We start from the raw sequence: 27,372 nt of genomic DNA, 5'->3' as shown, positions 1-27,372 counted from the left end.
CTCCGTTAAAACTAGCAGTTCAGGAGAACAGTCCATAAGAAGCTCATGAATATCCTCATGATGTTGAACAAGGGACCTACAATTGAGGCTTAGTATCTGTAGGCTCGCGGTGGTTTTTCCCTCAGCGGCAGATAATTATACAGGATTATCACTGTGCAGACTGAACAGTGACTGTAGTTTAAAGAAGAACATTATTCTGTCTTGGTTGAAATGTTGACTACAGTGTAGAGTTCCTGTACTGTTATGCATTGTGTACAAGGGCAGTCTCACTTAGAAATTGATTTCAACGTGTATTACATTGTTGAGTTACCCATGATATTTGTTCTGTGTTTTTCACTAAATTGGTGAGGAATTGTGATAAATATGTGTGTTCCATTTTAGATCCGTCTTTCTTACAATCACCATTGTGTTTCTGATATCCTATTGTCCATTCATGGATGCTGCTCCCCACTTAGGGGGCCGATTCCGATCCGGAAAAAAAATCCGCCGTACGATTCGTATTCGTAGCTGATTCCATACGAATGGAAATTTACCATCCAACCTGCGAATTCCGATTCATTTCCGACGATTTCCGTACGAATATCAGCGAACCGTACGAACCGCAGTCGGTGACCCGTACGAATAAGCATCGTGAATCCTACCGTACGAATCGTAACCAGGCCGTACAAACTCACTAGTACGATCCCGTACATAAATCCTGTCCGCGATTCGTACGGGGCAAAGTGTTCGCGCATGAAGATTGATTCGTACTGGATGATTCGCCTCACAGCAAGCTGCATCAACACATACCACACGTGTACCCCTTGCTCAAGCCTACGCGAAGCCCCCCACCCGCCAACGGCCCATACAAGTCAAACGCACGCACAAGTACGACACGCACACCCCCCCATCAAGCCTACGCAAAGCCCCCCACCCGCCAACGGCCCGTACAAGTCAATCGCACGCACAAGTTCGACACGCACACCCACCCATCAAGCCTACGCGAAGCCCCCCACACCCCACCCGCCAACGGCCCGTACAAGTCAATCGCACGCACAAGTACGACACGCACCCCCCCCATCAAGCCTACGCGAAGCCCCCCACCCGCCAACGGCCCATACAAGTCAAACGCACGCACAAGTACGACACGCACACCCCCCCATCAAGCCTACGCAAAGCCCCCCACCCGCCAACGGCCCGTACAAGTCAATCGCACGCACAAGTTCGACACGCACACCCACCCATCAAGCCTACGCGAAGCCCCCCACACCCCACCCGCCAACGGCCCGTACAAGTCAATCGCACGCACAAGTACGACACGCACCCCCCCCATCAAGCCTACGCGAAGCCCCCCACCCGCCAACGGCCCGTACAAGTCAATCGCATGCACAAGTATGACACACACACCCACCCATCAAGCCTACGCGAAGCCCCCACCTGCCAACGGCCCATACAAGTCAATCCCACGCACAAGTACGACACGCACACCCCCCATCAAGCGTACGCGAAGCCCCCACCCGCCAACGGCCCGTACAAGTCAACAGCACGCACAAGTACGACCCGTACGAATAAGCATCGTGAATCCTACCGTACGAATCGTAACCAGGCCGTACAAACTCACTAGTACGGTCCCGTACGTAAATCCTGTCCGCGATTCGTACGGGGCAAAGTGTTCGCGCAAGAAGATTGATTCGTACGGGATGATTCGCCTCACAGCAAGCTGCATCAACACATACCACACGTGTACCCCTCGCTCAAGCCTACGTGAAGCCCCCCACCCGCCAACGGCCCGTACAAGTCAATCGCACGCACAAGTACGACACGCACACCCCCCCATCAAGCCTACGCGAAGCCCCCCACCCGCCAACGGCCCGTACAAGTCAACAGCACGCACAAGTACGACCCGTACGAATAAGCATCGTGAATCCTACCGTCAGAATCGTAACCAGGCCGTACAAACTCACTAGTACGGTCCCGTACGTAAATCCTGTCCGCGATTCGTACGGGGCAAAGTGTTCGCGCAAGAAGATTGATTAGTACGGGATGATTCGCCTCACAGCAAGCTGCATCAACACATACCACATGTGTACCCCTCGCTCAAGCCTACGCGAAGCCCCCCACCCGCGAACGGCCGTACAAGTCAAATGCACGCACAAGTACGACACGCACACCCCCCCATCAAGCCTACGCGAAGCCCCCCACCCGCCAACGGCCCGTACAAGTCAACAGCACGCACAAGTACGACACGCACACCCCCCATCAAGCCTACGCGAAGCCCCCCACCCGCCAACGGCCCATACAAGTCAATCGCACGCACAAGTACGACACGCACACCACCCCATCAAGCCTGCGCGAAGCCCCCCACCCGCCAACGGCCCGTACAAGTCAACAGCACGCACAAGTACGACACGCACAACACCCATCAAGCCTACGCGAAGCCCCCCACCCGCCAACGGCCCGTACAAGTCAATCACACGCACAAGTACGACACGCACACCCCCTCATCAAGCCTACGTGAAGCCCCCCACCCGCCAACGGCCCGTACAAGTCAATTGCACGCACAAGTACGACACGCACCCCCCCCATCAAGCCTACGCGAAGCCCCCCACCCGCCAACGGCCCGTACAAGTCAATCGCATGCACAAGTACGACACGCACACCCACCCATCAAGCTTACGCAAAGCCCGCCAACGGCCCGTACAAGTCAATCGCACGCACAAGTACGACACGCACACCCCCCCATCAAGCCTACGCGTAGCCCCCCACCCGCCAACGGCCCGTACAAGTCAAACGAACGCACAAGTACGACACGCACACCCACTCATCAAGCCTACGCGAAGCCCCCCACCCGCCAACGGCCCGTACAAGTCAACAGCACGCACAAGTACGACACGCACACCCCCATTAAGCCTACGCAAAGCCCCCCACCCGCCAACGGCCCGTACAAGTCAATTGCACGCACAAGTACGACATGCACACCCCCCCATCAAGCCTACGCGAAGCCCCCCATCCGCCAACGGTCCGTACAAGTCAATCTCACGCACAAATACGACACACACCCCCATCAAGCCTACGCGAAGCCCCCCACCCGCCAACGGCCCGTACAAGTCAATCGCACGCACAAGTACAACACGCACACCCCCCCATCAAGCCTACGCAAAGCCCCCCACCCGCCAACGGCCCGTACAAGTCAATCGCATGCACAAGTACGACACGCACACCCCTCCATCAAGCCTACGCGAAGCCCCCCACCCGCCAATGGCCCGTACAAGTCAATCGCACGCACAAGTACAACACGCACACCCCCCCATCAAGCCTACGCGAAGCCTCCCATCCGCCAACGGCCCGTACAAGTCAACAGCACGCACAAGTACGACACGCACACCCCCCATCAAGCCTACGCGAAGCCCCCGACCCGCCAACGGCCCGTACAAGTCAATCGCACGCACAAGTACGACACGCACACATAACGCCAACACCTAAACCAGCACAAGGACTTTGCTAACGAGTCGCACAACAACACTGAACATGTCTCCTGTGTACATACCATTGAGAATCAATGTCCTGGTCACAGCCAAACAGCCAAACAGAGGTCAACACTAACACCCACGCCATGTAACACACACACACCACCAATTCAAATTAAGCCACACCCACTATTTGACCAATAAAAGGGTCCACACATACAACCCATCATCCTTTGCAACATACCCATTCTTGCGAAGACACAGACATCTCACCAACAATTGCAGCCACACACCTTCACACATACACCCTATTTCATCTACACCCACACCACCCCTTCACAATCAGACCCACACACCCTCATCCATACACACCATCACCCCCTCAATCACATACACCCCACACCATGACCACACCCAAGAATCCAAAGTTCACTAACCCGGAGAATGAGATACTTACAGCTGAAGTCATCAGAGTCGAGCCACAGCTGTTTGGCGCATTGGTCAGACAGACCAGCATGGCAGAAAAAACACGCCTGTGGGAGAGGATCGTAGACCGGGTCAATGCTGTTGCACCCATCAGGCGCACCAGGGGGGAATGCCAGTCCAGGTGGTATGATCTGCGGAGGATGGTCAAGAAGAAAATGGACCAGGACTACGCCTCTGCACACCACACTGGAGGCGGTGGTCCCCGCAGACCTCCTGTATACCATCCCTGGGAGGAGAAGGTCATAGCCCTGCTGCCACTGGTGGGAGTACACGGAATTGAAGGAGCCATTGAGTCTGGTTTGTGTACAAAAAACACATGTTACATGGGTGGACTTACAACAGTGCCCAGCAGCATGGGGTGGGTGGCCATGAGTCCCAGCAGTACACAACCAAATGGGGGTAGTTGCAAGGGGGAGGCACAACGGGTGGAATGTGTAGGGTAAGAGGCTGCTCCCATCCCATATGTCCCAGGAACATACCCAAGCACCATGCCCAATGCACAGGGATATGGAAATATCACACAAGATAGTAGACCACAGCTCATAAACTATTTCATGTTGCTGACACACCTTTCGGAGATGCATCATTTTGTGACACAGTAAGGCAGTGTAGCAAGCGAGCGAGCACAAACAACCTGTCTCCCTCCCTCTGTCTCCCTCCATCCCTCTGACTCCCTCCATCCCTCTGACTCCCTCCATCCCTCTGACTCCCTCCATCCCTGTCTCCATCCCTCTGTTGCCGTCCTCCCTCCCTCTGTCTCCCTCCCTCTGTCTCCCTCCATCCCTCTGACTCCCTCCATCCCTCTGACTCCCTCCATCCCTGTCTCCATCCCTCTGTTGCCCTCCTCCCTCTCTCTGTCTCCATCCCTCTGACTCCCTCCATACCCGTCTCCATCCCTCTGTTGCCCTCCTCCCTCTGTCTCCCTCCCTCTGACTCCCTCCATCCCTCTGACTCCCTCCATCCCTCTGTCTCCCTCCATCCCTGTCTCCATCCCTCTGTTGCCCTCCTACCTCCCTCTGTCTCCCTCCCTCTGACTCCTTCCATCCCTCTGACTCACTCCATCCCTCTGTCTCCCTCCATCCCTCTGTCTCCCTCCCTCTGACTCCCTCCATCCCTCTGACTCCCGCCATCCCTCCGACTCCCTCCATCCCTCTGTCTCCCTCCATCCCTCTGTCTCCCTCCCTCTGACTCCCTCCATCCCTCTGACTCCCTCCATCCCCATCTCCATCCCTCTGTTGCCCTCCTCCCTCCCTCTGTCTCTCTCCCTCTGACTCCCTCAATCCCTCTGACTCCCTCCCTCCCTCTATCTCCCTCCCTCTGTCTCCCTCCATCCCTCTGTCTCCCTCCATCCCTCTGACTCCCTCCATCCCTGTCTCCATCCCTCTGTTGCCCTCCTCCCTCCTTCTGTCTCCCTCCCTCCTTCTGTATCCATCCCTCAGTGTTCCTCCCTCTGTCACCTCACCCCAGCTCCCTGGGCACACACACAGTTGCACCCAAGCACTGCACAGGCCTTATAAAGACCATAGCGCAGAGTGTTTAGGGATGTCTCCTAATTACCAGCAGTCATCTACTAAGTGCCCTGCAACACACCCACCATTTGCATGCGACACTGTACTGTGTCAGGACACACAGTTTGAAAGCTCTGTAGTACACAATGAGCACAGGTGTAGGCAGCACAAGTCCCTCCTGTGATCATTGCAAACACAAACACCAGGACAAGGTCACACATCCTGTGCAGGAATACACAACCACGATTGTGCCAGCATGCTACATGAGGGGACAGCCAAATCATGAAGGATGGACTCTTGCAAATCACACGCAAACTACTAGCATGGCCTGTCATACACCCCCCTCACAGAAACTCATCCCCTGGGGACAGGCAATGGAGTGCAACACTGTCCCAATTGTCATATAGCACAACTAAACAGACACTCATATGAATATGCATACAACTTTTACATGCACATTGCAGATGCTCCTGTCCATTGTGCCTCTCACACAATGCACGTGCCCCATCTCATGAACGTTGTGGATGCACTTAAGTACCAACATGGACATGGGTATTGACAAGGTGATGCGTCTTGGAGAAGCGCCACGTTCCAAAGCCATGATCTAGAAGTGTGTGTACAGGTCCAGGGGTGTTGGCATTGTTTGGCCGTCACGGAACAGCAACACCTATCCAAAGTAGAAGAATGTATCCAAAATAAAATATGCACTGTCTCTTACATGGACATGCTGCATCTCAACTCTGTGCATGCTTGACGCAGACATAAGGATTTACACTGTATCCTGGATGTTGCGTGAACCCGAGCACTGCTGTATATGTGTTGTGCCGGCAAGACAAGACACAGCAATGGCTGTGTCAGTCATTGTCAAGAGAATGGAAGAAGGAAAATACCCCAGAGTACATGTCAATTTACTACCACTACATACACAACTGAACAATGACAACAATGTAAAGCTTGTGGAACTGTGATGGGGATAATGGCTAAATAATTAAGATGTCAATTGATAGTGCATTAACAGTGTCTGTCTCTCCCACACACAGGGCAACGTGTGGAGCCCACCCCCCCAACGAGGGGGGAGAAGGATCCCAGTCCCAGGCTCAGCAGGACCCCACCGACAGCGACACCACTCAACGCACTGTGGATGACCCCGACCAACCTGGCTCCTCTGGATCCCAAACCCCTGCAGCAACTGTACCAGCGACATCTCTGCCAACCACCGGAACCATTCCCACCACATCCCAGCAGACAGGTCAGAGCCCTGCCCATGATCCACCAGAGAGCCTGTCTGAAAATGAGGGACACCCTTTGTCGGGCGCCCCTGAGGTGGCAGAGGCCCGTCGATCGGATGTGCCCACAAGCGCAGGCCATGCTCGTGTGGGTCAGGGTGGTGGGAGTGGCGCAAGGCGGAGGCAAGATTCTGGTCAGTCAGCTGCATGGCCCGGTATGCCTGAACTGACTAACATCCTGGAGGCATACCGGCGGGACACCAGGGAGGTAAGCCAGCTTGCGGAGGCCCTCAACCAGGTGAAAGACCAGCAGGCAGAGCAAATAGCCAGGCAAGACCTACACCTACATTATGGACGGGTGGAGGCAAGTCTGGCTCAGCTCTTGATGGTGCATCGGGAAATGAGCCAATCGCTACGTCAGATTGCTGCCAACATGCAGCACCCTCCCTGTGTCACCAGGCCAGCTACATCAAGGCAAAGTGCAACACCAGCCACAGGGAGGGATGAGGAGGAGGAGGAACTGTCTGACGTAGCGTCCCATGCATCATCCATGCCTGCATCTGAGGGTCCCCCAAAGAAGGTGGGTCGTCCACGGCCAAGACGTTGAGTGGCAGTGGGCCATGCACAACTCCCAGGACACCGGACCTGGCATATTGCCCTTGGGTGCAACAGCATCACCTATGAGACTCTCCCACATGGACTTGCTGGTCACAGTCTGCCCAATGATGCCAACCACTGTGGCCTGGACTCTGTTGACTCAAACTGTAAGGCATCTCATCTCCAGCAGTGAACTTTGGATTCCCCCCCTTTCTGTACAGCACCTCTTCACGTATCCTGCACAAGATCACCCAATAAATATTCTAAACATCATACGCATTTGGTGAATTATCTTGTAGCCACAGTATAAAATGATATGTGTCTGCAAATGTATGAAATACAAGGCTATTCAACAAACTGCAGCCATCCACACACTTGGATCTGAGTCCGGGTGAGGACACACATTGGTCACAAATTCCTAACAACTAGATACATGGGTGGAAACACACACCTGTGAGGGATAATAAATGCTGGAGGGGGGTTTGGATCACAAAACTGCAATAACAGTCAGGCCCAGGAGAGTCACTTTGAGGTGTACAGATCAGTGTGACAAAACTAGTTGTCCACATAGGGAGTAACTACATCTGTGTCATTAGGTATGTGAACTATCATCAGCATGATGCTGTACTGTTGATGTGGTGAATGGCGCACAGGACAAGGGTGGCAGGACAGACTGTGGGCAATGGGCTGTAGCACTCTAACCAAGCTCACCTGATGAGGTGACCTCCCCCTATGGAGCTACAAGTACTATACTCCTGTGATGGGTGCAACGCATCCAGAACAACTACCCACGTCTGACAATTATCTACATCAGAACGTACAAATCACACCACACCCAAGAGACGTGGTCATGGTGTGTGTCCCCTGTGGCTACTTGACTGACTGTGACGGCTATGTTGAAGTGGTGTGACCAGGTCGTGTACTGGCACGTGACTGTAAGGAAGCTGATTTTTGCTGCTGTGGTGTTGACAAGGTAAGACTTTACAATATTGTGCCTATGGAAGGTGTGTGTGTGCTGTACAAGGCACATGACCTGGTGTTACGTAGACACAATGTCATGTGGCTCAGCATAGTCTTGCCAGTATGTGTTGCACACACAGGCATAGAAGCTGTAATGGCTGAGTTTGAGGCATTGTGATACCAGGAGGATGATTGTCTGGTGTTCTCTGTGTGTAGGGTGTCTGGAGCATGCTCTACAAATGGATGGAAGGGGAGTATCCTGTAGGCGTGTGTGGTCCTGTATAGTGTGTGCTGCATTGTGGCTGTTTATGCAGCACCAGGAATGAGTGAAGACATGACGGCAGGAGGGGTGTGACAACTAGCAAAACAAGCACATACCACAAGGGCATTGGCAAGCCACAAAGTGACATGTGCATGTGAATGCAGGAGTGTCTGCTTCACTCAGGGTCACTGCAAATAAAATGGCACAGTAATCACCAGAGATCACGGTCACGGGATCAGGCCCCTTAGGGACAAGTAGGGCACAGGACACACAGCGTCAGCAGGTGTAGTCTACAGGTAGTGTGTTCCAAGCTAACCAGCAGCTACACAGCAATCTACCTCACACACAATATAGTATTTTAGCCTTAACCAACACCATGCATATAGTCACTGTACATGTAAACACATAACAAGCATGAGCTTACTTCATGGCATATAGTATACATGCACATAAGTAGGACTTGTGCGTTGACATCAAGGAGGCACAATATGCAGTCGAAATCACACATCATGCACAACATGATGATTTACCTTGTGAGCCCATGAAGCATTATCAAACATACATGGGCATTGGCATTGGCAAGAAGACAAAAAAAGTCTATGAATGATGTCACCTGTAATGCAGCAGACCGTTTTGCTACAAGCCTGCCAGGGACTGGCCGTACCTTTCTTCATCAGAGTGGTGTGATGCTGAAAGGGTTCCACCTCCAAATAGCCCCTTGGTCTGAGTACAAATGACAGACACAAAAGGGTGATCAGGCGAGGGAAGGAGAGGATGGGAACTGCAGGGAGGGAGATCTGAAACAGAGGCAAATAACCATTAGGAGTAGTTTTTCAATTACTGACCCTAAAAATACCTCATGAGATACACTGTAGCAGTCACACCTGTGAAGTGTAACGACTGTAGCCAATTAGAGATCAGTCATCATGCTTTCACATGAGATCCGATGCTGTAACACGGACACATAAAACCTAGGACAGTCTGTCATCTATTTGAGTCTTGTGTAACGCTCACAAGTCAGCTACCATGCAATGAGATCTATGTGGACAAAAAATATTTCACTGTCTCTGATGATGTGGACCCTACAAACAAATGTAAACATATTGCAATGCTACTTACGCAAAGTGTCATCTCTGTAATTGATTATGTGTACCCGTAAGGGCCATGTAGGAAAACTTGACAACACCCACAACAGCTGTAAGAATCACATATGATGAGGAAGCTAATGACCTACATGCAATGAAGGCACTCTGTAGCCAGTCTTTTGCTCTATCAACTTTGCATCATTATGCTAAACATGACATGCAGGTAGGAAATAACTCAACAGCAAGTGATGTTGATCCAAGCCACGTAATGATACCCTACCATTGCACAGAAATGCTGCACGGGACAAGAGATTCATGTGAATGACCGCACTTCACTGGCGCAACACAATAATTCACATATGCATCAGCCCAACATTGTCATGTCTAATGCTAAACATACATGGCATCATGTGAATTGAAACAGAACTGCTACTCACTGTGAAGGCTGGCGTAGTAGAATGCTCAACCTGCACTGAGGTAACGACATGACAGTGACATGACATACTGCTACAAGGGGCAATGCATCCAGGCTAACAGAATCACAGGACAGTTGTCTTAACATGTGGAACATACACTGGGCCACACCTACACGACATGGTTTAGTGGTAAACAAAGTGGACTGGCCCACAAGGTGGAGGTGAAGAACCAGACACATTCTAATGCACACAGTGAGGCAGCAATCCCCCACAGAGTCCGTGGTTGTGACCTCTAACACAATGTCAAACCATGGTATATGCAATGTTGCAGTGTCAATGTCTACACACATTGATGCATTCTCCAGAGTCTAAACCTACAACAGATGACTGTCAGATGGGGTGACTATCCTGTCATGGGAGTGGGCATACATGTAATAAGAAACATTATGTTGTAGCATGTATGCATGGTCTCACTACATGTGCATGAACATGTACCACACATTTGAAACCATACCAACTCTAAACTGCCTCATATGAGTCCTTACCCAAAATGACTTCTCAACATTTCCATGCATGCTCCGTTGATTCGGCTGATGTTGCAATCATAATGAGCAATAGCAGGCTGACCACGATGACCCCAACGGACAACATGCAGGGCGACCTGTGGATGAGAGGCACACAAGGGGTCAAGTTCCGTATAATGTCATTCTGACATTGTCCTGTTGAATAGCCTGATGTTGTAGTACACCTGTATATTCCAAGTACACACATAGCACGTATGTGTGTTGGATTACATCTGCACCTGTGTGACACTGCACAACAAACATCCAAGTGACATTGCATGCAGTCAGTTGCATACAAAGCATGCTAGCCATGCAACTCTATAGTACATGTTTTACCAAAAAGCACCTATGACTCACCATTATGAAAAGAAGTTGCGGATGAGGTGACTCCGGATATCATCTTCAGCCTCCTCGTCACTGGCATCCTGGGCAAGGCCTTCATCCTCAACGGGCGGATGTTCCAGCTCATCAGGATCAAGGTAGAGTGGCACAGCCTTCTCCACTGCCATGTTGTGTAGCATGCAGCACACGGTGAAGATGTCACACACCTTGCGTGGGGTGTATTGGAGGGCTCCTCCTGTCTTGTCCAGGCACCTGAACCGGCTCTTCAGGAGTCCAAATGTTCGCTCAGTCACCCGCCTGGTCTTCCCATGAGTATTTTTGTACCGCTGGTCTGCAGCTGTCCTGGGGTTGCGTAGCGGAGTCATTAGCCACGGCATGTTTGGATATCCTGCGTCTCCTGCAAATTGACATCATGGAAATGAGTGTGTAATATGATGCAGTCCATGAACTATTGACATACTGACATACATAGCTGACAGAGTTTACCCACCAACAATATGGTTGTGCAGCTGCAGCATCATCTGTGGTACCCTGCTACGCCTCATGATGAAAGCATCGTGGCACGATCCTGGAAAACGTGCAGAAACATGTGAGATAATCATGTTGGCAAGACACACCACCAGGGCATTTATCGAGTGGTAGTGTTTCCTGTTGCGGTACGCTTGCTCCTGAGCCTGTGGTGGCACCAGAGTAACATGTGTACCATCAATTGCACTAATTACATGTGGCATGCGTCCCAGGGCATAGAATTCCCCCTTGACATCTGTCAACTGTTCTGGAGTAGGGAATGTAATGAATTCATCAATGTGCAGCAACATTGCTGCCAATACATCAGACAATACACGGCTGAACATTGTCTGAGACATCCCTCCCACATCAGCTATGGTAAATTGGAACGTACCTGTGGCAAAGAAATGTAGGGCTGCCATCACCTTTACCTTGGGTGTCAGCGCAGTTGGATACCTATGTCGTGGTTGCAGGTGAACCTCCAGCCTGTCCGTCAGGTTCTTGATCAACTGTCTGCCGAAGCGGTAACGCCGTATGCAATTACGTTCCCTCATGGCTTCCAAGTCTGGCAACGGCCTTTCCAGAGGAGGTGCCCTGCAAACCATATTTAGTAGAAAATGTGTACAACTGTCAGACAAAGACAATAACAATGTACATGGCACAAGCAACACTGCTTCAACAAATCTAGACAATTTTGAGTGTGGCATGGGATACACACTGAGGAAACATGTGCCAGCTGCCAGCCACTACTCCGTGAAGAGTAAAAGACCTGTGGTCTGTGGAATGGATATGACAATCATACAAATGATCTGATGGGAAGGTCTGAGTGAGCATGACGATGTATCATGTCAGTGACACACGTCACGTAAATTGCATTAGAAGGTTGTCTGCACACCCAGACAGCTGACAGCAATACACACACCCACATCACATGTGCCATCATTTGCACAGATCAGACATATTCCTATTGCGGTGTGATATTTCCACAACTATTACATGGACATCATCAGACAGCATAAATGTGAGATTTGTGACAAATGGTCTGTGATGCCATCACACATATGAGCGGTAATTTTGCACAAGTGGCATGGTGTGCGTACATTAGAAACACTGTCATCACGGCAAGGACCCAACATAGATGCTCCTACAGCAGATATACTGAAGAGTATGAACTAGTTACTTACCTTTTGTAACAAAATATCTGTAAGGAACAGCAGTTACTACCATATTCCTAACTTGGAATACATACCAGGCTTTGCAACAAATTGCCTCCGTGGATGCCATCGCTCTGCCCAGTGAGTCGGTGCTATCCAGCCCACATCGGATCGAATACCGTGTCACAGATCGGCATTCTACAAGGGCTTGGCCAAGTATTGCCCGTACCTACAACCCGCACTCTGGCTGCAGTTCCACAACCGTGTCCCACAGAGAGTGTGTGTAGCGGAAAAAGAGGCATGTGATGTTGGAAGACCTCAGTCCCAGACTCAGGGAGGGTGATACCATCTTTCCATACTGCTCATACCTCTTGGATACCCTGTCCAGCGGAGCAAACAGGAATACGGTATGTGATTTGGAGGCCTGGATGCCCATGCTCTCTGGGGTGGGATGGGAGGACAGGAAACATGGGTTGTCCGGAGAGGGGTGTGGGCGTCTGGCAACGTGCCTATCTACAGCCAAACCTGCAGCGGGCCTGGGAATGGTGGCCAATATGGCATCAGTCAATTCCTCATGAAACGGCTGCAGAGGCTCTGCAGAGCTTGACTGCAGTTTAAGGTGCTCAGTGCGTGTGTACGCCTTGTTTCCGTATTGCATTTTAGCCATACGCGAGCACAGCGTACCCCAATGGTACGTGCGTGTGTACGCCACGTTTCCCTGTTGCATTTTAGCCATACGCGAGCACAGCGTACCCCAATGGTACGTGCGTGTGTACGCCTCGTTTCCCTATTGAATTTTAGCCATACGCGAGCACAGCGTACCCCAATGGTACGTGCGTGTGTACGCCTCGTTTCCCTAGTGCATTTTAGCCATACGCGAGCACAGTGTACCCCAATGGTACGTGCGTGTGTACGCCTCGTTTCCCTATTGCATTTTAGCCATACGCGAGCACAGCGTACCCCAATGGTACGTGCGTGTGTACGCCTTGTTTCCGTATTGCATTTTAGCCATACGCGAGCACAGCGTACCCCAATGGTACGTGCGTGTGTACGCCACGTTTCCCTGTTGTATTTTAGCCATACGCGAGCACAGCGTACCCCAATGGTACGTGCGTGTGTACGCCTCGTTTCCCTATTGAATTTTAGCCATACGCGAGCACAGCGTACCCCAATGGTACGTGCGTGTGTACGCCTCGTTTTCCTATTGAATTTGAGCCATACGCGAGCACAGTGTACCCCAATGGTACGTGCGTGTGTACGCCTCGTTTCCCTATTGCATTTTAGCCATACGCGAGCACAGCATACCCCAATGGTACGTGCGTGTGTACGCCTCGTTACATCATTGAATGGGTTGCATTTGCAATGGCAATGGCACAGTACTTGTGTGGGTATTCAAATAAATACATAGGGAACATTTAGGGGAACAGTGGAATGATCAGGATGCAACCAGGTTGTCATGGATACAGAGAGTTTTGAGCCTCCTACAGGTGTCCTAGAAAATTCAGTTGGGCAAAAGTATACAATGTTGCAAAAGTTGTTGTTCTTCTCTGGCTCAGTTTTCAAACCATGCATATGTGTGCCATGGCCTTATGTGTGATGTGATTGGATGAAACATAGGATGCAGACTATGGTGGCCTATCACACACTACTCCTTGGACTCACAGACCCTCTGCAGCACAAATTTAAGGCAGCATGTGGCTGTGGGAGGGCACTTGCCTGCACAACATTGGAGTGGTAACCACAGCTGCTGTATCCTCTGAACCCTGAATAGCTGAGCATGGAGAGGGCACCTGCATTCACTGATGGTGAGAACAAGGCCCTGCTGGATGCCCTCCTGCCTAACTACAGCAAGCTGTATGGGAGACCAGAGGATCAGGTAAGTGATGTGTGCAATACCTTGGAGTGTGCACCTGTTGTGTGTGTGACATTTTTGCCACTGTGTATGTATAGTGGATAGATGCAATGTTGTTGGGAGTGAATGCCAGGGTGTACAGTCTTGTGTAAAGAGGGTTATTTCTTGTAGTGGGGTGTGTGACAGCGTGTCACAGGCGGAAGTGCACCCAGATGTAGCATACATTGCTCTGTGATTGCCATGCTCTAAGAGTGTTTAGCCCACGTCATGTCATCTGTAGTCTTTCAATGGCATGTAACGCAGCAGTGTTTGCTCACAGGCCACATACTCCTGGACTATGATGCTAATGTGTGGAGCCTACGATGCCCTGTTGTCATCAAGTCTTTTGTGCACATATGTGTGTCTTTTGAACATGGACCAGGTGTACTGATGCTCTTTAACTTTACATTTGTGACAGGTATCTGCCTATGAGAAGGGTGAAATCTGGCTGGACATCGCCAGGGCTGTCAGGAGTGAGGGGGGGCCTCGCAGGAGGCTCAGGAACATCAAGAAGAGGTGGCAGGACATCCGGTGCTGGACCCGCCGCATCGCCAGAGTCTAGCTGCATCTGGAAGCTCCACGCCGGCATGGCGGCACCCGCCACCTCACCCCCAACATGCTCCGGGTCCTGGAAGTGGTGTTCCCAGACCTCCATAGGCAGTTGCAGGAGGGACAGCAGCAAGTAGGGGGTAGGTACATGTCTGTTTGTTGTCATGTGTGTCACATGCTCCCTGCAGTGCTCCATTTCATGTTCACACTCCCATAGTTTGAGTGGTGTGGTCAGACAGGCACTCCATGCTTTGGCATTAGAATGTCCCAGGTTCTGCAGCTGCTTCTTTGCATGTCTTGCCCTACTCCACATTTGCCCTGCGCTTTGGCTGATGTGTAATTTTCACATGTACTCCTATGGTGCAATGTCTCAGTATGCATCTTCCTTTGCACATCATCATGTTTGAGGTGGGTCTGTGACACCTGTTGGTACATTACATGTAGCACCACATGTTCACAGTGTCTGCCATTCTTCATATTTTTGCACTGATCTTGAGTCTAAACATGTGTTTTCTGCACGAGTCTGCCTCAGTGGCCTTGGACCATGGTACTCTTTCAAATTGTAATGTGTTGGATACAGGTGCACAATGTACATGTGCAATATTTTGGCCTTATGCATACTCACACTGGGCAGTGCGTGTGTGCATATACGCCAAATATGTATAATGTTGTTTCTAACTTATAATGATGGTCAGCCACACAATGAGGCTTTGGGTGTCAACAGCTGTGATGCCAGTGTGAGGTGATGTTACACTTGGTTCAGGTCCCAGGATGGCATAACATTTCAGTACAGGCAGGAGTTTTCCCATGTGGCACAAGGTCTAAGCAATTCCAACATGTCCTGTTCTGGGTTTGGGTAGCAGGGTGGGAAAATGAGCAGGGATGCATAATCAGCTATCCTGTTGCCAGGCAGTGGATCATCATTGTGTATCTCATACTAGTTTTTAGCTTACATTTTGCTTGTATCCTACTGTACATTGAGCGTTGTGTCTCTCCCAATTGGCCACAAGTAGACTTTGCATTGTGCAGAATTCTGTGTAATGTGCCTCATGATGCATGCCATGTTTCGAAATGAGCCATAATGTATTGTAGCTGATATGTCTGATGTGTACAAGTGACTGATATGTTTTTGTTGTTCTCCTTGCCCACAGCATCATCATCTGAATCTGGAGGAGACACAGGCGCGGACCAGGCCGAGGGACCCAGCGACAGTGCCACCTGCTTTGAGGTGTCAGAGGGAGGCAGTGGCACAGAGTGTGAGGAGAGTCTGCAGGCCGGACGACATGTGACTGACACATCTTACCATGCCGACGACTCCGAGTCAGACTCTCAGGAGGGGGTGGAATATGCAGCAATGGTAGCATCTTCTTCGGCTGCCCTCCCCTCCTCCAGTACCATCTCCACCCTCCCAGTCGTTAGTGTCCCTAGGGTCCGTGCTAGCCCCCGTGTCTCCTTTGTTCCCGGCACCGCAGCCCCTGCCCCTGTGTCCCCTGCTGTCCTCAGTGCTGAGACTGTGGACCTACTCCGGCAGATTGCAGTAGGTCAGACATCCATGCTGACTGTCCTCCATGGACATACACAACTGCTTACACAGGTGGTGTCGTTCATGGAGAGCATGTCATCAGCCATGTCTGATCTACGTCGGAGTGTGACTGCCATGGAGTCAGCACTGACGGCAGCTGTGTACACCCAGCAGCATCTGTCCCCCCCCATCCTTCAGACCCATCCACCTCTGCCTCTCACATACCTACACATCATACACGCACACGCCACAGATCAGACACACCAAGCGCACACACACAGCATAAGAAGCTCAAAGCTCCACGCACCCATTCTCAAGGGGAAGTAGGCACACCCACAGGGAGAGGGGAGACACCTCACACACGATCCACACACCCAGTAGAACTGACTCACAGCCCTGTACCTCCACCCCTAATGTGTCCCCGGGTTCAGGTGGTAGTTTTTCCGCACTGGCTGAGGTGTGCAGCCAGGTCTTTGAAGCTACTTTCGGCGATGACCCAGCCAGTGTGGATGAATCCACTACACCTGCACCCACTCCACCTGTCCTTCCCTCTCCTGTCCTTGCGGTGCCGGAGGATTCCACAGATGGTGCCCCCATAGTCACCACAGCGGATTAAACGCCATGTGCAGGCAGGTTTAGGTGTGATGACACCCATGGAAGCGCAAACTGTTGCAGAGACTTTTTTGGACTGGCCATTGGCCTTTAATGAGCGAGGACTCTTATTTGCTTTGCTATTTTAGCACCAGCTGAATAAAGCTATTTGTTTCCTTTTCAGAACTTTTGTTTGTGTGAAAATGTCTGTGACTGCTGTGTGCCTGGGAGCTGATGTGATGTTAGAATATAAGTATGATGACATGTGTCACTCTCCTGATGGTAATGTGGTTATCAATGGTAGGTTTTTGATGTAAAGGTTGGCCACTGGTGGGCAGTGGGGGGGTCTCAGCCACCCACTCTGATGTTGGGCACTGGTGGGCAGTGGGGGGGTGTTTGCCATACACACACTCTGATGCTGGGCACTGGTGGGCAGTGGGGGGGGTGTTAGCCATACACACACTCTGATGCTGGGCACTGGTGGGCAGTGGGGGGGTGTTAGCCATACACACACTCTGATGCTGGGCACTGGTGGGCAGTGGGGGGGGTGTTAGCCATACACACACTCTGATGCTGGGCACTGGTGGGCAGTGGGGGGGTGTTAGCCATACACACACTCTGATGCTGGGCACTGGTGGGCAGTGGGGGGGGTGTTAGCCATACACACACTCTGATGCTGGGCACGGGTGGGCAGTGGGGGGGGGTGTTAGCCATACACACACTCTGATGCTGGGCACTGGTGGGCAGTGGGGGGGTGTTAGCCATACACACACTCTGATGCTGGCCACTGGTGGGCAGTGGGGGGGTGTTAGCCATACACACACTCTGATGCTGGGCACTGGTGGGCAGTGGGGGGGGTGTTAGCCATACACACACTCTGATGCTGGGCACTGGTGGGCAGTGGGGGGGGGTGTTAGCCATACACACACTCTGATGCTGGGCACTGGTGGGCAGTGGGGGGGGGGTGTTAGCCATACACACACTCTGATGCTGGGCACTGGTGGGCAGTGGGGGGGGGTGTTAGCCATACACACACTCTGATGCTGGGCACTGGTGGGCAGTGGGGGGGTGTTAGCCATACACACACTCTGATGCTGGGCACTGGTGGGCAGTGGGGGGGTGTTAGCCATACACACACTCTGATGCTGGGCACTGGTGGGCAGTGGGGGGGTGTTAGCCATACACACACTCTGATGCTGGGCACTGGTGGGCAGTGGGGGGTCTCAGACACACACTCTGATACTTACACATACAATTACTTAGCAGACTTATGTCCCACACGTCTATTACACTGGTGAAGTGCGGTGACGTACTTCGATGACGTACATGCGGCACGTATTCCACTGGTGTTGTGCGGTGACGTACCGTACCCCGAGGTCGATGACGTAGGTGCGGTACGTCTCCGTATTGCACTGGTGTTGTGCGGTGAAGTACCGTACCCCGAGGTCGATGACGTACATGCGGCACGTATTCCACTGGTGTTGTGCGGTGACGTACCGTACCCCGAGGTCGATGACGTAGGTGCGGTACGCCTCCGTATTGCACTGGTGTTGTGCCGTGACGTACCGTACCCCGAGGTAGATGACGTACATGCGGCACGTATTCCACTGGTGTTGTGCGGTGACGTACCGTACCCCGAGGTCGATGACATAGGTGCGGTACGTCTCCGTATTCCACTGGTGTTGTGCTGTGACGTACCGTACCCCGAGGTCGATGACGTAGGTGCGGTACGTCTCCGTATTCCACTGGTGTTGTGCGGTGACGTACCGTACCCCGAGGTCGATGACGTAGGTGCGGTACGTCTCCGTATTGCACTGGTGTTGTGCAGTGACGTACCGTACCCCGAGGTCGATGACGTAGGTGCGGTACATCTCCGTATTCCACTGGTGTTGTGCGGTGACGCACCGTACCCCGAGGTCGAAGACGTAGGTGCGGTACGTCTCCGTATTGCACTGGTGTTGTGCGGTGACGTACCGTACCCCGAGGTCGATGACGTACATGCGGCACGTATTCCACTGGTGTTGTGCGGTGACGTACCGTACCCCGAGGTCGATGACGTAGGTGCGGTACGTCTCCGAATTCCACTGGTGAAGTGCGGGAGTGTGTGGCGCAACGTACCCAGACATTACAGTCGTGCAATGGAGAAGTGCGCGTGTGGCAACACGTACAGGTATGTTGAAGTTCGTTGTACTCACCTTCTGCGCCGTCGTCGGTTTCTAAGTACGAGGTGGTGGCCGTACAGGATAGGGATGAGACGGACGATGGCGTTCATGTCCTGCTTGTCGCGTACCGGCGTGCGGTTCGTGCAGGAGTGTGGTTTTACGGTAGTTTAGAGCTCTCGTAGAATAAGAGCCGTACGGAGTGTGTTCTACACGGATCGTACTTCCTGGTTCGGGAGATGCGGTCTTTTTACGTCCGAACGTAGCGTGTAACGTCAGCCGACTGCAAATCGTATGGACTTTCGATTCGGACGGCGTTTTTTCCGAGACGTACGGAGTGACGCTTTAGATTGTGATCGTACTTGCAGATTCGTACGTGGACGCCTACGGGTACGATTCGTACGGGGAAAAACGCTCCCAACTGCTATTCGGAGCGCTTTTTCACGGATCGGAATCAACGCCATAGTCTACATTCTGCGTTGGATTGAACTTAGCTTCCAATGTCTTCTTGATTTGATGGTATGATACTTCATCAGGTTATAATGTCTTCTTTATCACTTCTTTTACTCCGTCACCTGCAAAAAACAAGGTGGATAGTTGCAACCATTGCTGGCATAACTTTCCTACGGAATAGGTAGTAACCAGCCCTGAGTGTTGAGACTGGATGTAACGAGAGTCCATTCTGCTAGCCTTAAACCCTTGTGTAGAATTCAAGAAGCGTGCATGACAACCATTTGTGTCCACTGGCCACAATAACCACCTGTCAGTACCTGAAAGTGTTGAATTATATGTACCATTTTGCGCCATACTATTGAGCTGTTCCTCAGTATAATTTATCAGATATTGCCAATTATCAAAATGGGCATTTGCTGGAATGTAGGGCAAATTGATTTCTTACATTTTGGCTAGACCCAAGCAAGTAGTCTGCTGTACTGTCTTACTCAAGAAACTCATCTGTGAGAAGCTGGCCTGGTATATAATGTCCACTTATGTAAGTGGGCATCTTGCACCAGTCCAGACAACCCTTATGGTGATTTAAGCGGTCTTAGACAACCTTAGAAAGCACTCTTAAGTGGTAGATGTGGAGAGCAGCCTTCAGTCTTAGTCCAGAAGGAGTGTAAAGCAGCTGTTTTACCATAATGCAATCTTATAGTATAGATTAAGTGAAAAAGAATCACACAAGATATTTATAAAAATATGTATTTATTATATAATACTCTCTAATACGTTCAGATATCTCCTAACGGGACATAAACACCATGCACACAATACTGAGCAAAGAAACACAGAAAATAGCAAAGAATACACAGTGGGCCCCACGGGGGGGGGACCAACCCATATACTAAGAAAGTGGTCTAAGAACCACAACTCGAGCCAAGACAATGTTGAGAGGACGTAGAAGTGCTGGGGACCCACAGAATCACCAATGGTAAGTAAATAGGGTCCCTACGGAGAGCATGTGCAGTGTGGGAACACGACTGTGTCCTCTATACAAGTCTACATGTAAGTTGAGATTGGTTTTTTAAAGATTAAGGACCCTGCCCAGTAGACCCTGAAGGAGCCCCGTGGAAGACAGAAGGTTGGAGAGCCACCCCACCCGTGGATACCCTAGTACCCGGGAGAATGGACTCCGTAGGCTGTAGGGGTATCCTGCTCACGCAGGGGCACCCTCTCACTTAAAACCAAGCACCCTGCCTTCAGGATTGCAATGGCCTGCTATAGGGGGTGACTATAGCGATACCTCTGTGGTACCTATGCCCTGGGCACCATATACTAGGTACTGATAAGGGTACCCCAGTATCCACTCTGGGATGTATCTATGTACTGAATACAACAATTTAAGGGAGAAAGCAGATAGACTGGGGCTCCTGATTAGCAGGGCCCCAGTCAGACTAGTCAGTAACAGCTTAGCACCAGGCAAGGAGATGGGGTTAACCAGAGAAGCAGATCCTACTTTTCTACATCATCTGTTTAGGAATCAAGCAGCCTCTAAATGAAGTGTCTGTGTCCTGCACTTGCCAACATTGTGTTTCCCAGCCTAATTTCAAATTAGTAGTGTCTTTCCAATAGGCATAGCCTTTTAGGGCCAGTTAGAAAATAATTGAATCTGAATAAATCAATTTTATCTGGGTTAGCATATTTTTCTTTGCCTCTGAAGGAGTACGTTTACATTAAAATGAAACAGAATCTGAAGGAGAATGCCCTGAAAAATATGCAAATGTGTGCATGTATGTTTTGGAGCTGCCCACTAGAGGGACCAGACAATGTTCTCATTGTGTAAAATTAAAAACTGTTTGTGGAACTCTAGTATAAGTAATGATGTGCACAGTGATAACAAAACATTTCTCCATTGTTAGCAGAGTTAAGCTATACATCTTCACGTTTAAGTACAGTATCATATTCAAGTTCCGAGAACATTGAGGTAATTGTTTTTACATCTCAATCATCAGAAACATATCCTGGGGTAATCACACTACCCATTGCGAGCGTAGAAACATAAGGAATCTGCAATGTCTCTGTAGGACCAGAAATACCATGTGTGATCTTATCCCAGACAATTGCATCACGCACTGGAGAAGCAGAAATGTTCACAAAGGACAGGTCTCTTTGCACTTCATGTGAATATGAATGAGGATTCAGCACCTCGACTACCAGTTCAGCAGTAGTCCATTCTGTGAGATAGTGTCCTTCTATTAGCAAGAATAAAACAGTCACAAATCCAACCCAAAGAAGCAGGAAAAGTATTCAGATGGCGATCCTAATGTAAAGCCAAGGAGGGATCAGATAAGTGTGTTCCAGCCGAAGAAGAAAATTACATACAACATGTAGTGAAGTGGCAGAAGAGTCAGAAGAGAAGTTGTCAGCATGGATCAAGTTCAAGCCTGCATGACTGAAATCGACCACTGAGTGAAGTCCAACTATCTAAAGCTGAACACTAAGAAGATCGAAACTGTTATCTTTTGGAAGAACACATCACTGTGGCCCTCCACCTAGTGGCAACAGAGATGGGAACAACCTGCTGCTACACTTAAGAGCTTGCTCTTCACTTCTTGAATTCTACTAGAAGCTGAAGACCTGACTTTTTGAGTAGTCCTACTAGGCTATAGGCCTGGCTAGACTCATACCTGCTCAGTGCCAGGATACCCTCTTAGGTGATAGTTTGGTCTTCAAATCTGCATACTATAACAATCATGTTGGACCAATGGGTCTTGCAGATTGACCAAGTTGACAGCACGCTTCTCTTTCTGGATGTGAGGCCTCATTTACCTCCTGTTTATGATTCTGTTGGCTTAGTCTCTTCGTAAAGTGGAAAAGTGATACAGAAGCTAACATTATACTGACAAAGTGTCGTCTGCATCAATTTGTGTTATACTTTGGCCAAAATCGCTTTAAGGCCTATTCCATTAGAGAGTAAAAGCGGCAACTACAGCCCTACCTTCGGGTGTTCCCATTTTGGACCTCGTTCAAGCTGCTATGTGGCACTCCATACTTTTTTTTTTAGCAATGTATGAACGATATGGGCTCCAAATATCAACCGGGCGGGATGCAAGTGGGATCTGCATGGAGTATTCTACACAATTAACATTACAGAACGCCATGCTCCGAAGCCAAGAGCGTGAGCTTGGAGAACGCCTTGAACACTGAAGCAGCGCAACTTCGCGTTTTGCTAACTGAAATCCAAGGGCAGCGAGCTTAGGGACGGAACGTGGAAAATTAGCGACATAGCCCAATAGTGCAATTTCGGGGGTGGGAATTAATACTATACCTAATATATCGCCAAAGATACGATGTACTTGGACCCAATAGTCATGTAAGAGAGGGCATGTCCAGGAAAGGTGGGCGAAGTCGGCATAGGGAGCATTACACTTGGGACAACAGTGAGGTCTGCAAGGATCAATCTTATGTGAAAGGGCAGGAGTGTGATAAAGTCGTCTCAGAAATTTGAAGTGTATGAGTTTGTGTCTACTATTGATGGACACTTCCCTCGTGGCTCTACAGCACTGTGCCCATTGATCATCTGTTATTGGTTTACCCAAATCCCCATGCAGCGCGTACCTTGGAGTCCAAAGGAGGAAGCAAGGCTACACATAACTTATAAAGCTTAGAGACCATATGAGACCCAGTCCGGCTCTGTATGATAAACGTGAGTGGTGTGGTGTCATCCGGGGGAACTGGAAATGTGGGGAACTCGGCGCGTAACATGGACCGAATTCTAGTCAAAACAAAAGAATCCATAAAAGAGCGGTCAGCAAAACGCTGGTCTTCTGATATGGAAAAGACATGACCCTCGGGGAAAAGGTCGCCAACTGTGTGGATTTGATATTTAGACAATGTGCGCTGGACCACGGGTTCACCGGTTATGGGGAGCCAATGAGCATTGGGCAGGGGGGGGCGGGAGAATACAATCGGTCCAGATGAGGCAGTCTGCGCACCCTGTACCAAGCCCAACATGTGGACGAGACAGTCTGTATATCTTGCAGGTCACGAGGAATACCCCTGGGAAGGACGGTATTAAGGGGCACCAGGTCAGCCTCAGGCTTCAAGTACAAAATCCTGGCATCCGGGTGGAACCAGGAGTGTGCATAGAAGCATTGTGCCACCAAAAATAGAGATAGAAATCAGGGACCCCAAAGCCGCCCCTTTCATATGGGAGCGTTAAGACACGCCAGGACACTCGTGGAGCCTTTTTCTCCCCAAACTAATCGTAACAATAAGGAGTGCATTTGGGGAAAAAAAGCCTTGGTGAGTGGTATCGGAATGTTATTGAAAAGGTATAAAAACCGAGGAAGTACTATCATTTTTATTATGGCGATCCGACCAGCCATGGATACAGGGAGGCGGATCCATCCCTCAAGTTGGTCTTCCAAAAAATCAAGAGCTCGACCATAGTTCAGTCTGATTATGGAAACCGTGTCGAGGTGGATATGGACCCCCAAATATTTGACCGATTCAGTATTCCATTCCAGAAGAAAGGCACAGTTCCATTGCAAGGTGGAGGGGGTGAGCGGAAAAATGACGGACTTGTGCCAGTTAATGCAGAGGCCAGAATATTCCCCAAAACGGATTATTTCAAGCACTAAAGGCTCCAGGTTGACCTGAGGCATTCTAACATATAAAATTGTGTCATCAGCATACAAGGATATTAAAAGTGGGACTATGTGGAACTGGAGACCACGATGGAGGTGCTTCTCCTGAAAATGGCGAACCAAAGGGTCCATCGCAAGGATGAACAGCAGAGGGGAAAGGGGACATCCTTGACGCGTACCACGCGACAATGAAAACTGTTCAGAAATAGTGCCATTCAAGCGTAACCGGGCCATAGGCGCGGTGTATACCAAAGCAACTGTAGACACAAACACCTCAGGCATACCCATACGTCTCATAATGGATAGAAAGAAAGGCCACTCCAGCGAGTCAAACGCTTTCTCAGCATTTAGAAGCACAGCAGCGGCCGGGGTGGAGGGGTCAATTCTATGTAGAACCGAGAACAGCGTCCTCAAATTTAAGGAGTTGGAACGATGTGGGACAAATCCCGACTGTGCAGGTGAAATAATGGATTCCATCAAAAGCGAGAGTCGGATGGCCAGAACTTTTGCCAGGATCTTATAGTCAGGGTTCAATAAGGAAAGGGGTCTGTACGAGCTACAAGAAGAGGGGTCTCTCCAAGGTTTTGGGAGAAGGACAATAACCGCCTCACGGAGAGTTGGTGGTAAGATGCAAGATTTCAATGCCTCTGCGTATACCTCCACCAATCTCGGGACCAGTTCTTCTTTATATGCTTTATAGAAATCAGCGGAAAAACCATTGAGGCCCGGTGCCGAGGAGCCCCTCAATGCATCTATGGCTTCGACTATACTATCCGGAGTGATGGGTGTAGCAAGGAATTCTTGCATGTGCTTTTCGAGATAAACCATGGCGATCTCGTTCAAATAAGGCCCGGGGTCTTTCCGGTCTCCCGATAGCGTGGATGTGTAGAGGGTCTTGTAGTATGACAAAAAAGTGTCACAGACGTCTGTGGTGGAATAGTGCACCGCTCCTTGTGAATCTACGATTTCCGTGATGTATGCTGCATGATGTGGAGGACGGAGCATATGCGCCAGTAATTTGCCCGGTCTGTCACCCTCTCCATACTGGCGTGCTGCATGTTGTTTGCACATAAACCGTAGCTCCCTATCTGCGCTCTCACTAAACTCTAGTAGTAGCTTCAAGCGTCTGGCCTCTCTAGCTTCCGTCGGACTGACCAATAATTCCCCATCTATAGCCGAGATGTCTTTCTCAATACGGGATAAAGTGGAACGAATGTCTCGCAAGGCGCCCACGTGTTTGGCGATACACACCCCGCGAATAGTGGCCTTGAACCCCTCCCAAAGTGTTGCCCAGGACCCCACAGTCCCGGTGTTGAGGTCAAAATAGTCATCAATGGCACATCGGATCTCTTCAGTGAAAACAGGGTCAGTCAAGGCCAATCCGGGGAACCGCCACTGTCTCTCATAGCCCCCTAGCCTGGGTACCTGCACCGTTAATACAATGGGGGAGTGGTCTGACAGTGTGCGCGGTAGGGTAAGAAGGTCTTCGCCCCAACCAGCGACCCCAGGGGAGAGGAGCCAGTAATCAATTCTAGTTCTTGTATTATGGTAACCGGAATGGTGTGTGTAGTCGGGTAAGCGCGAGTGGAGTCGGGCTTCAATATCAATGAGGGAAAAATGAGAGCATATATCAGACAGCACTGGACGGGAACGGGCTTTGATATCAGGGGAAGGGGAGGTGCTGTCTCTAGCGGGGTTCATCAGCAAATTAAAGTCTCCTCCAAGAACCAACAAGTCAACGTCAATCTTAAGGAGTTTCACCTGTAATTCCTGAAAAAAGGTGGGGGTATCAACATTGGGGCCGTAAACCCCCACCAATGTAATCTTGTATCCCATGAGCATACCAGTGACAATCGCATATCTACCCTCGCTGTCTGTGAAGCTACTGGACAACACAAAGGGCACCCGTTTATGTATAAGTATGGCTACCCCCTTGGCATATCTACTAAAATTTGAGAAAACTCGATGGACCCCCCAACTCCTGGCAACGGAATCCGAGTCTGAATGTGTCACATGTGTTTCCTGTAAGAAAAGAATGTCAATATTATGACGCGATACATAATTAAAAACCTGTTTGCGTTTCCTGGTGTTATTCAGGCCCCGAACGTTCCAGGACATCAGAGATAGTCTGGAAGGTCCAGACTGAAGGCCTACCTTGGCCATAGAGCAAAAAAAATCAAAAGGTAAATTGAACAGTGCGTTACTCCACCCTGTCTCAACTGGACCATGAGTGCCATCACAATCAAATATACACAAAAACAAAATGCGCCCAATTGGCGTGAGAAGAACCTGTGGGATAAAAAACACATAATAAACATCACAGTCGGACGTCCAGGAACAAGGAAAAATATTAATTTCCTGTCATCTAAGGGTATAAGTGAACCTGAATCATGGCTCATGGACCCTGTGAAATAAAATACTTAAAAGACACACACTAGACACAGACATACATATAATGATAATACGGCCAAATCTCGTTCCCTTTTAGGTTCATATAGTTATACCAAAAGAAAAGAAATTAGATGGCCCTCGATTCCGCGGCTGGTTCCGAGCTAACGAGATACACTCCATGACCACTCCCCGGGGGGTTTGGTATCTCCATTGATTAGAGTAGAGTACTTCCTCAATAATAATTAGTGTCTCATCATGTGGAAGGCTAGTGTAGAGACTCTCCACGTCAAGGCTCAACAGCATTTGTGATTCAGGGTCAAAGGGGTGTTCCGCGTTGAGGGGAAGGCAGTCTACTAGACCGTGCAGTAACCGTGAGTTTGGTTGCGGAATCGAGGGCCATCTAATTTCTTTTCTTTTGGTATAACTATATGAACCCAAAAGCTACCCTTAACATTCTTTAGGTTGCTATACTGAGCAGTGAGGAAGGAATCCCCCAATACCACGCTTGGGCTCATGAGGTCAGACAATCTTGAACTATAAGTAAGCCTCCTGTATAGCCTTCCTTCACAGCCAGTTATTTTGGGAACGAGATTTGGCCGTATTATCACTATATGTATGTCTGTGTCTAGT

At 50.2% G+C, this 27,372-nt stretch overlaps 1 protein-coding gene across 4 annotated transcripts in view; it reads left to right on the top strand.

Annotated features, from left to right (window-relative positions):
- The window catches only part of NT5C (5', 3'-nucleotidase, cytosolic), a 531,233-nt gene that overhangs the window by 138,751 nt on the left and 365,110 nt on the right, over window positions 1-27,372 (top strand). The window lies entirely within an intron of this gene.

Source organism: Lissotriton helveticus, chromosome 7 (genome assembly GCF_964261635.1).
Source record: "Lissotriton helveticus chromosome 7, aLisHel1.1, whole genome shotgun sequence".
Lineage (NCBI taxonomy): Eukaryota > Metazoa > Chordata > Amphibia > Caudata > Salamandridae > Lissotriton > Lissotriton helveticus.
The sequence above is the reverse complement of the archived record's forward strand: the minus strand, read 5'-3'. Positions and strand labels throughout refer to the sequence as shown.